Source organism: Salvia hispanica, chromosome 2, assembly GCF_029641045.1.
Source record: "Salvia hispanica isolate PSC_SH4W2 chromosome 2, Shi_PSC_v1, whole genome shotgun sequence".
NCBI classification, from domain to species: Eukaryota; Viridiplantae; Streptophyta; class Magnoliopsida; order Lamiales; family Lamiaceae; genus Salvia; species Salvia hispanica.
This window is the reverse complement of record NC_142693.1, coordinates 64,901,013-64,912,399: the sequence shown is the minus strand read 5'-3', so window position 1 is coordinate 64,912,399 and position 11,387 is coordinate 64,901,013.

The window sequence follows — 11,387 nt, the reverse complement described above, 5'->3', positions numbered from 1 at the left end:
GTATTTCATACGAAATGATTTATTGGGCCCAACCCAGTCTTGAAACAGGCTTAATAAAATAAAATCCGACCCACATATTTGGTGGGGTGGGACACCAGCCCAACTGAACTCTTATACCAATAATAGTACTCCATCCGTCCATGAAAAGTAGTCTCATTTTGCTATTTTGCAATATCCAAAAAATTGTGTAAATCACATAATTAAATCAAATCTAAAGAACACACAGTAATGGTAATTAATGGAGATGGCATCCTTTAAAAATATACAAAAACTTAATTTGTCCGAGATTACGTATCACAACTGAAATTAGTGTAACAAATATTGAAATTTCAATATCAGTATAATTTTAAGTAACAAAAAACACTTGAAATATGATACGTTGATTTGGATTAAAAATAAGACAGTAAAACAAAATAAAATACCGATACATTTATAATTATGTTAGTTAATACTATACGCTTTTATATCTTAATTAACCAGTTTTATAAATTTGAACTCGTGAAGAATCACACACAGATTAATGCAAATCAACTTTTTTTTGTAATGAGTCACAAATTCACAATACTCTGAGACATCATAGATATCATCTCTCAATAATCAATATAGTTAAATATTGACTTTCTATGTCACTTCATTATCGAGATTATTACATGTGTTCTTATCATTCTCGAAAAATCTATTGGCTTGTCAATTTTCAAACTGTTTATAAAATTAAGCACATACTAATACTAATGCTATTAAATTTCTCGAAATAACCAAGTTGTCATCTTTTATTACATTACTAGTATAAGTATCATATAACCATTTTTGTAAAAAAGGGTCTAATATATAGAGAGTTTAAATGATTCATTTTTCAATTTTAAATCCAAAATAGTTAATTCATATTTTCAGGCCACGTAATATATTAGTTTACACATATAAAAATTATTTAATTCAGGCCGCCATTAAAAAATGTAACGGCTATACCCTGTACATTGTTAAAATTGTTTAATTATAATGCTTTTAAAATTATAGTAGTTGTTTGGGTGGACATAATGCCATGTAATAAATTTTATTGCATGTGTAAATTGTTTTATTTTTATTGGCTCACTTTTGTTTAATGTTTTGTAGAATTTTGGGATATCGGTGGATGTTTCATTTCTATGTTCATTTTGTGGTGCATATTTTTGGTATAAAGAACGACTGGGCAAACCATCTAAAGCAAAGAAATCCAAATTTTCAAAATGTTGTATGAATGGGAAGATTGAGATTCCTAGGCTTCTTCGTCCTCCAGAGGTCTTACATGATTTAATGTTCTCTAAAGACTTGAAAAGTGTCCACTTTTTGAAAAATATTTGATCCTATAATTCAATATTTGCCTTAACTTTATTGGGTGGTAAAATTGATAATAGCTTAAACACCGGTCGTGCGCCTCCCATTTTCCGTAGCCATATTAGTATTTTGATAGGCTATACTTTCGCATTTTACCCTATTATTATTTTGCTTAAATAGAAAGTTATAGTTGGAGACTAAGATTAAGATTTTTGAGGCGGCATTGGCTTTGCACAAAAAGAATCGGTGCGTTATTGATATTCTTTTACTCATATTTTATTAAATTTTACCTTTTATTTTGTTTATTAGACCTAATGTTTATGAATATAGGAGCGTGTTTTTTATATTGGTTTTATTTACCATCCATTTTAAATTATTGGATAAAAAATATCTTGAGTTTGTATGTGTTGTCATGAGTTTTATTTGTTCTTTCTGATGCTAACCGGAAGATATATTTGCAATTAATTTCAATGATAAAATTTTGGTCGGCTTCAGAATATGAATAATCGTAAAAATTAAAAATATGAACTAGTAAAACAAAGATAATTTGATTCGTCATGTATTTTTATAATATATATATATATATATATATATAATATTATTATATTAATTATCTCGTCCGACTGCACGACTTTTAAATCCTGGATCCGCCATTGAAGATAGTAAGCATATAAAACCGTGATAGGAGTACAATGTAAGTTTAGAATTAAATAAAGATTTGTTTCCAAACGGTAAACAAAGAACTAGGATTTAAGGTGTTCGATTACCAAACAACGAAACCTGTATGCGAGGTTTTCCAATTTATGGGCGATAAGAAATTCAGATCGATATATTTTATCCCAAGAATTCTCAAAGCTCATGCAATCTTGTTTGGGAATCATACGCAAATACTTCTCTACACGCGCCTCTTCTGGAAAATAGAGGCGAAGATAGTTGCTCAACAATGGATACTTTCTTGCCATTGTTTTCTTCATTCTCTTACCCCAAACCTTTCTCTTTTGCTTCTTTCCTCTCTTCCTTCTCTTTTGCTTCTTTCATGCGCTGCGCCGCCTTCTCTTTTTCTTCTTTCATACGCTGCTGCGCCTTCTCTCTTTTTTCTTGCATACGCTGCGCTTCTCTAATTCACGTCGCGCCTTCTCTTTCCTAAGTTGCGCCTTCTCTTGCTCTGTGGGTTCATAATCAGAATCCGAAGACACATGGAATTTCCCCATCTTTTATGTGTTGTTACGATCCTAAAACGAAGGAGCAATATGGGATAGTAAAATATTAAATAAATTTGTTTCTATAATAAGTTCCAACTCCATCTTCAACAACAAATTTCCACAGTAATTATTCAGCGAAAGGGGAAGAAGAATTGAGATTTGAGAGCTTACTTTATCGGATTCAAGCGGCGTGAGAGTAAGAATGGAGAGAAGGTTCAGTTATGATGAAGGGTTAGTAATATGTAATCTTTTTAATTAGGTAAGTTCCTTTTTTATGGTTTATTTTCTAATTAAAATTCAAATTTATCCCACTTTTTACCAAAAAAAAAAATCGATCTTTCCCCTAAAATTATATGTTCATATTATAGACTATGATACGGTATATTTTTGGAGAACTATACTCAATCTCATACACATTATTATTGTCAAATGAAAGGATATTCATATTAAAATATGAATTTTAAGGAATAAAATCACCCGCCTCATCAAAATGATTGTTTTATATATACTCCTATTTCATAACTAGGATATTCACTCGATTTTATTTAGTTATACTTATGAATAAATTAAGAATCAGTAATATGTAAAGTTATATATATATTCCTAGACAAGATTGGAAGAAGATATGATTGAGGGATCTGATTAATTGGAGGTGTGGATATTTTATTTCTAGCTAGTTTACATTTTCTTGAATTCAATCACTGCATTTGCTCGTGAAGGTGAAGGTGGAGGTGAAGGTGAAGGTGATGGGGAGGGATGTGAAATTTGTAATACGAGTTGGGGAAGATTATAAACTGGAGAAAGCCGTGTGCAACCATGGATGGTTTATGATGGCTCCCAACAATTGGGATCCTTCAACCAAAACCCTCACACGCCCTCTCCGATTAACCAATCACACTTCTCTCACTGCTTCCATACATCAACCTTCATTCCTTAACTTCATTTACGTCACGGTTCAACTTGATTCTCATTATGCGCTTTCGCATCACGACCAACTCTTCATACAAGTAGGATTTATTCATTAATTGATTAAGTCTATTTATTGACATTTTCATATACATCTATATATTTGTTTTGTAGAGTCAGGTTGAACGCATGCTTCGGATCTCAAGGGAAGATGATAGAGTTGTGCATGATTTCCATGATGTCAATCCACGGGCAAAGGAAATCGGGTTTGGTCGCATTTTTCGTTCCCCTACCCTATTTGAAGACATTATCAAAACCATTCTCCTCTGCTATTCTTCGTAACTGCATCTTTCATTTTAATTCACTTACATATCTTTTGATTTTTTCCAAATTAATTTATATTTAATTTTGTGTTAGATGGCCTAGGTCGCTGGAGATGGCTGAAGCTTTGTGTGGTCTTCAACACAAAGTACTATGTTGTGGAAGTAGAAAGAGGAGAAAGCATTGTGATTGTAATGGAAATTTTCCAAGTCCAAATGAAATAGCTTCATTGGATTTTGAGACTATTAAACGACACTGCAACCTAGGAATGAGGGCTTCAACCATTCATGAATTAGCACAAGATATTCAAAATGGAACCCTCAATTTGGATTATCTTTCTCCCCCTATTAGTGATCCACCTCAAATTCACGCTCGCCTCATGACAATTAAAGGATTCGGTTCTTTTGTGGTTGCTAACATTATGATGTGTCTTGGTATTTATCAATACATTCCTATAGATACTGAGACTATCAAACACTTGGAACAGGTGATCATTTATCTTACTATTTAATTTTATTTCAACCTAGCTAGCTATGCATCTTTATTCTCCCTTTGTTTGTTTTATTCTTGGTGACATGCTTTGTTCTTGGTTCCAATTTCAGGTCCATGGCAAGAAAAATATAAAAGGCAGGAAAGCTCAACAAGAGGTTGTTGCACAAATTTATGATGAGTTCGCACCATATCAATGCCTAACTTACTGGTAATAATTACTCCATTTGAAATGATTAATTGTTTCAATATTGATATTCTTATACTATGATTTATTATGGGATCAAGTTAAGAGTCTAATCTTAATTATATAGGATGGAGCGTGTGGATTTCTATGAGAAGCGGCTAGGAAAATTGAGCGAGATTCCATGCACTGGATACCGTTATGTAACTTCTACCATCATTGAGAATGTTGACAAACCTAGTCTTTTTAAATAATAAAGTAAGAATTGGCAACTCTTATTTTTTCCCTTCTCTCTTACTTTACCAATTCTACATTAAAACCCGTTAGAATTAAAACTTCTCTCTTACACTAACACTACTTCTCTCTTACTTTTTCTGAATCTCTTTTACTTTTCTCTGTTAGAATTAAAATTCTCTCTTACACTAACAATACTTCGCTCTTACTTTACCACTTATGTCATTAGAATTAAAACTTCTCTCTTACACTAACACTACTTCTCTTTTACTTTTTACTCTTCTCTCTTACTTTTCCAATTCTACATTAAAACGAGAAATTTCAGAATATGAGTCTCAATTCGCTGACCTTTTGAAATTTAGGATTAAATTCGTCGACCTTTCGAAATATGGGATCGGGGCATGCGTATTTTTCAGAATAAGGGGATTTAGATTTTTCTCTCTTTTTCTCTTGTTTTTCTTATTATTTTCCTCTCATAAAATATATCAATGACCAAATTACCCACATGAGATTTAAAATTAGGTATTCTGCCAATTCAAACGTATCATCACACAGTTTCCCTACCTTCTTTCTCTACAAATCTCAATTCACAGCTACAACACCTGCACTATATTCCCACCTAATTTTTTTTGGCAATTTGAAAGTGGTGAGGAATTGCTACCCGAATTGCTGCTCATTTTAGCTTTTGATTATATTTGATGCAGCTTGATGTCTGTGTTTTATTTGTGGTGCGACTAGTTTTCTTTGAAGGATATGTCAGTAATATATATGTTGAAGAAAATGGAAATGGGCAAAGCATGTATTTCGTTTTCAAACGATTTGATGCTCATTTGATTAATGTTTGATTGTGTATATATCAAGCGATGAATTCAATACATGTTCGTAGTTAATTTGGAGTTAAGCATTTTAAGCCAAACGTATTTCCCTACCATTACATATTACTTTACTTGAACTTAAACCAACCAATTATGAGAGCTATGAATTATTATAATTGTATGAATTAACTGATTATGTCAAATATGTTTAGCTTCACCGAATCAAACAGAAAGACTATATAGTTGGTTAAACAGTAAGGTTTTTAAACAAATACAATGATGTTTACAACAAGTGGTCTCGAGGTGTTTGCATCTGGGCAGGGAGAATTCAGATGACGGCACCTCAACAAAAATGAGCAGCAATCCGGAGATCAATTTCTCGCTACTTTCAAATTGCCAAAAAGAAAAAGGTGGGAAGGTTTGTGATGATACGTTGAATTTTAAATTTCATATGGGGTAATTTGGTCTTTCAAGTATTCTATAGGAGGAAAATAATAAGAAAATAAAGAAAGAAAAAAGAGAAATATCTAAATACCCTTATTTTGAAAAAGTTTCATGCCTTGATCCCATATTTCGAAAGATAGGCGAATTTAATCCTAAATTTCGAAAGGTCAGCAAATTAAGACCCATATTCTGAAATTTTTCGTTTTAATGTAGAATTGGTAAAGTATGAGAAAAGGGTAAAAAGTAAAAAAGAAAGAGATAAGTAGTGTTAGTGTAAGAGAAAAGTTTTAATTCTAACGGGTTTAATGTAGAATTGGTAAAATAAGAGAGAAGAGAAAAAGTAAGAGATGTAGAATTGGTAAAGTAAGAGAGAAGGGAAAAAAGTAAAAGAGAAGGAGAAAAACTAAGAGGGAAGTAGTGTTAGTGTAAGAGAGAAGTTTTAATTCTAATGGCATAAGTGGTAAATAAAATGATGTGTAGAGTTATTATTTTGTTGAAAACTTTCCATAAATGAATGTGCTCTATTTTCTGTTAACGGCTAAAAATGGTAAATGCGCCCAATTTTTTTTGGACGGAGGGAGTGTATGTCTTTTATATTTTACATTAAGTAAAATAAGAGCAAGTACATAGGACAATAGTCCCTACAAAGCTATCACGCATTCACACTACTATCTTGATGATACCCACAAACCTATATGAGTTTAGCTTGTGCCTCGTTAAAATATCCTAGAGACAAACACAAAGGGAGAAAAAGTTCCTCGAGAAAAAAGAGTACTCAAGTGGGAAGCACCAACAAGCTATCCAAGAGCCTCACATAAATAGTTGCATGCGGCCTCCAGTGTCCCAACGTCTCACTTCTCTGGTAATGAATACTTTCAAAGTTCCACAATAAAAGTCATATTTAGAGGCACGGATTTTAAGAAATATAAAGAAACGTGGGATGAATAAGTTAGTAGAATATGAGTCCAACTTATATATATTAGTTTTATAATAAAATATGAGTGGAATATAATAAGTTCGTGCAATGTGTAACCTAATTAACATTTATGATAAACGTGAAATATGACTCTTATTGTGGGACATGATGATCATGTGTGGGAACAAAGATTAAAGAACGTTGTACGTATTTAATTCACTTCAAAGGCTGCCCTCTGAACATCAAACGGTTTTGCATTAAACACAAGTCTTTTGTGCGCCTTCCATTGTTCCATATAAAACTCACGAACAACATCAGAGCAATTCACTTCGCCCTCTGGACTACAAGTGCACCTTTATTATCTCGCGACCCGCTTGATAGCACTCTTGATTGTGGATAGTCATCTCTTCAGACCAAGTCAAACCATCACCTCGTCTCTGGATTCTATAGATGGTGGTACATGGCCATTTTTAGTGTGTGAAGAGTTAAAGGTGTGGCTTGGTCTGACGAGGGAGAATAGAGGAGCTACTGTTGTTCAGAGGGCGAAGAGAATTGCACTGATGGCAGCAATGGGCTCTATTTGGTAGGTACACAAGCCTTTTTGACGTTGTTCAGAGGACGAAGAAAATTTCACTAATGGCGGCAGTGAGTCTTGTTTAAAAATTGGTACTTAGCACAACCACAAGTTACTAAAATATCTTGGACCTCTTAAATTTTATAATTAGAAGAAACAAGGATGTGTTGCGTTTTATTAAGAGTAGGCATGTGTTAAGGACCTAAATCCCTAACGAACCGACAAAACAAAAAATAACAAGATAAGAGAATCCGGCGGCCGTGAGGGTCGGCGGGGATAAGGATCTGGGTGGCTGTGCGTGGGTTCCGACCCATCGGGCAACGACTACAGATCAGATATACGTTCCGGCTGTACGCCGAGAAATTCCGTTGGGCAGCAGGTAGCATGGGGAATTATGGATTCAAAGCATTATGGAAAGCATTTGGCCAAAATAATATATTCATTGAATGATTAAAATGATAACAAGCTCTCCTATTTATAATACTAGAATACTAATACCCTAACTTATCAAACAAGAAACAAATTCTAGACATATATGGAAAAGATATGGTGAATCAAACAATAACTAAGTAATTAAGATATCCTATGATATAAGATCGTAACAACTTCCCAAGGTTGAAATCCACCTTGTTCTGAAGGTGGGAATCACGGAACAACGAATAGAGTCGATGATAACACAGCTTTGAGATTTTCCCTCCTAAATAAAATGCGATCACAGGAAAAAAAGTCGTTCCAAGCTGGACAGACGACTCCTAGTACGCTTGGAGGTCTCCTTCGCATATCTCCTAGACAAGTGTCTGTTCACCATAGCAATGTCGAGACTCTATGAGGCGTATAATTTATTTGCCAAAAAACTAGGAATTTGCGTGATGTGTAGAAGTAATTCTGGTAAGTACATTGTGATATCACGTGATCTGGCTAGGAAGTTGGATTGCAAGAAACATACTAAAAAAATAGGTTGTCGGGAACACATCAATTCCAACAAAGATAATTCTAGTAAATTGAAGGTGACTACTGTTCACATGGACCACAATCATGATTTAGATCCAGATATGTCCAGCTTTAATGGCAGGTCATGGAAGCAAATGACATCGCAGGAATACGAGTTTGCAAAAATGTTAAGTTGGTAGAAGTTCAATCCGGTGGTCCTGGGAGTTTAGGAGCAACTCCAAGAGTGTAGGAACTATATTAATGAGAGGAGAAGGTTGAGGCTTGGAGAAGGAGATGTAAATTCCATCCATAAGCTTTTTAGTAAATTGCCAAAAGAAAGATCCAAGCTCTTTTTATTTGATGGATACTGATGAAGATTTGAGGCTCCGTAATGTGATGTAGATCCACCCTCGTAGCATAGCTGCTTATCAAGATTTCCACGATGTTGTTAGCTTCGATACCACTTACTTGATAAGCCAATATCAAATGTGTTGGTGTTAACCACCAATACCAATCCATTCTACTAGGATGAGCGTTGTTGACACAAGAGCATGCGGATTCCTTTAAGTGGTTTTTTAGTAATTGGGTCGAGGCAATGGGAGGGGTTCATCCTACGGGGATATTGATAGATCAATGTGAGAGTATCAAACTTGCCGTGAGAGAAGTCTTGCCCAATACCATCCACCGTTTGTGCTTATGTCATATTTGCCAAAAAGTACCCCAGAAATTTAAAAATGTTGCTGATTATAAAAAATGCTCAAAGGAATTTTATTCCATTGTGTATAACAGCCTTAGCATTGCACAATTTGAAGAAAGGTGCGTTGAATTCCTAGTGCAACATGGTCTGCAAACTAGCAGGTGGCTTAACGATCTCTATGTGGTACGAGAGAATTGGTGCCCTGTTTACGTTAATCACTATTTGTGGGCTGGTATGCTGTCGACTCAACGAAGCGAGTCAATGCATGCATTTTTTTGATAGTTATGTGAACTGTCAAAGCACTTTGAAGACGTTTGTGGAACAATATGAAGTTGCTGTCAATAATAAAATTAGGAAGGAGGTGGAACCTGATTTTTAGTCGAAGAGTTAGAGACTGAGACTCGCTTCGAAGTACACATGGGAAGGCCAATTTGCAAGTGCCTACACGTCAAACATATACAAGAAATTCCAAGAAGAAATTACAAGACCGAGACTCACTTCGAGAGGTTTGAGGTATTGGAAATGTTAATTGGGTGCATGACTCATGCTAAATTTGCAATAAATATGTCACCCACAAGTGTATGGGGTAAGTAGCACGTGGCAAGTTGAAATTATCGATCCTCGAAAACTAAATGCCGGCTTGAGTACTACGATGCAACTTTGACCACTATCTAGAAGGGGTTTTTTGGGTTTTTCTTAACTAAGATCAAAGAACAAGTAAACAAATAGCAAAATAGGAAAATAAAGCAAATAAAGGGTAGAATTCACTCAAATTGAGAAGGTAGGGATATGGATCCGTTGGTATGGATCACGGGTGTTCACCTAGGGATCATGCTCATCTAAATGGTCTTATGTGTGTCTAGGAAGGCCGGGTTAATTGGTTAGACCCCCTCTCGGGTGCACCTAACGCGTTGATCGGCCTCTAATGTCGGAGTCTCCTCCCTACACTTCGAAACCGACTCCTAAAACCTACGGACCCAAGCCCTCTCTCTAGCTATGCCTCTCTCGAGCACATACAACGCATGGAGTTGTTGGTTATTTAACAATCTAATCAAGCATCTCTCAATGGCAATAATTAGAACAAAACATATCCAATTGGTAGCTAATCAATTAGATAATGAAAAAGCACAATAACTAACAAAACCACCACAAAAGAGATAGATAAGCATAAATCAAGGTTTAACCCATGGATTCCATAAAAACTTCACCAATATCCCTAATAAAGACTTAGCCACTCATAGTGGAAGCTAAGACAAAGGAAAATACAAAAACATCAAAGGAAAACATAGTAAGAAAAGGTAATAGAACTCCGTAAGGTGGACTTGATGTTGGGGAGAATCTTTCTTCTTCAATCTCTTGAAGATGGAAGCCTCCTTGCCTTCAATCCTCTTGGATCTCTCGATTTTTCTCTCAATTTGCCGTGGGGAAAGTTAGGGTTCAAAAATGAGTGAGAACCCTTTTATACTCGGAGTGAAAATCAGGATAAATTGAGCACGTATGCAAAACACCCTGTTGGGTGATTTGTAGGTGACAAAACACCCGACCGGGTTCTCTTCTCGAAGCCCTTTTTTTGCAAAACACCCGGTCGGGTTTTTCTTCTGGAGAACTCCTCGAATTTCAGCTTCGGCTCGTTTTGACCTGTTTTCATCACAAAACTACGACAAACCCATTAACTCACCTAATTAGTGTATATGTGGTGAAAAACTTGTATTTAATATCTTAAACCATCAAAAGCACTCTCTAATCACCCATAAAACAAGCCTAAACTATGAGTTTGTCAACTCCCCCAAATTTAAACACTTGTTTGTCCCTAAACAAGAAGAAGAAAATAAGAAGACAAACTCATGTAAGGATGTTGGAGTGTCATCATTGCCTCAGTAGAAATAAAGTAATCAACAAGTATCAATGGCCTCGTAGACAAGTATAACATTATAAAGTATTGCTTCAAGCTACTATCATGTACTCAACCTTGCCAATTCGCCCTCACAAGGAGAAAATGCAATGTGCATTTTAGAAATTTCACTCACTCTCAAGGTGTATAGGCTCATGACATAACTCTCAAATCATCAAATCTTGCATAGTTTACCATTTGCTTGCTCGAAATCTACACTCTCCTCTACTACGGTGTGATTAAAGATCTAAGGTACGAAAGGTCTTTTCTATAGGTTGTAATGTAGGCTCTTTGGATAGGTGAGGTAATTTTTGGCTAAAGTGACTTTAATCCCCAAGATATGACATATTCAACTTCACCAACTTTCTTCCCCAATCTTAGCTAGTACTAGGCTTTTCCTAGACTCTTCCCATCTACCAACATTCCACTTTTGTTCAATACCTCTTTTTTTTCAACATTCAAAGCACCCCTTT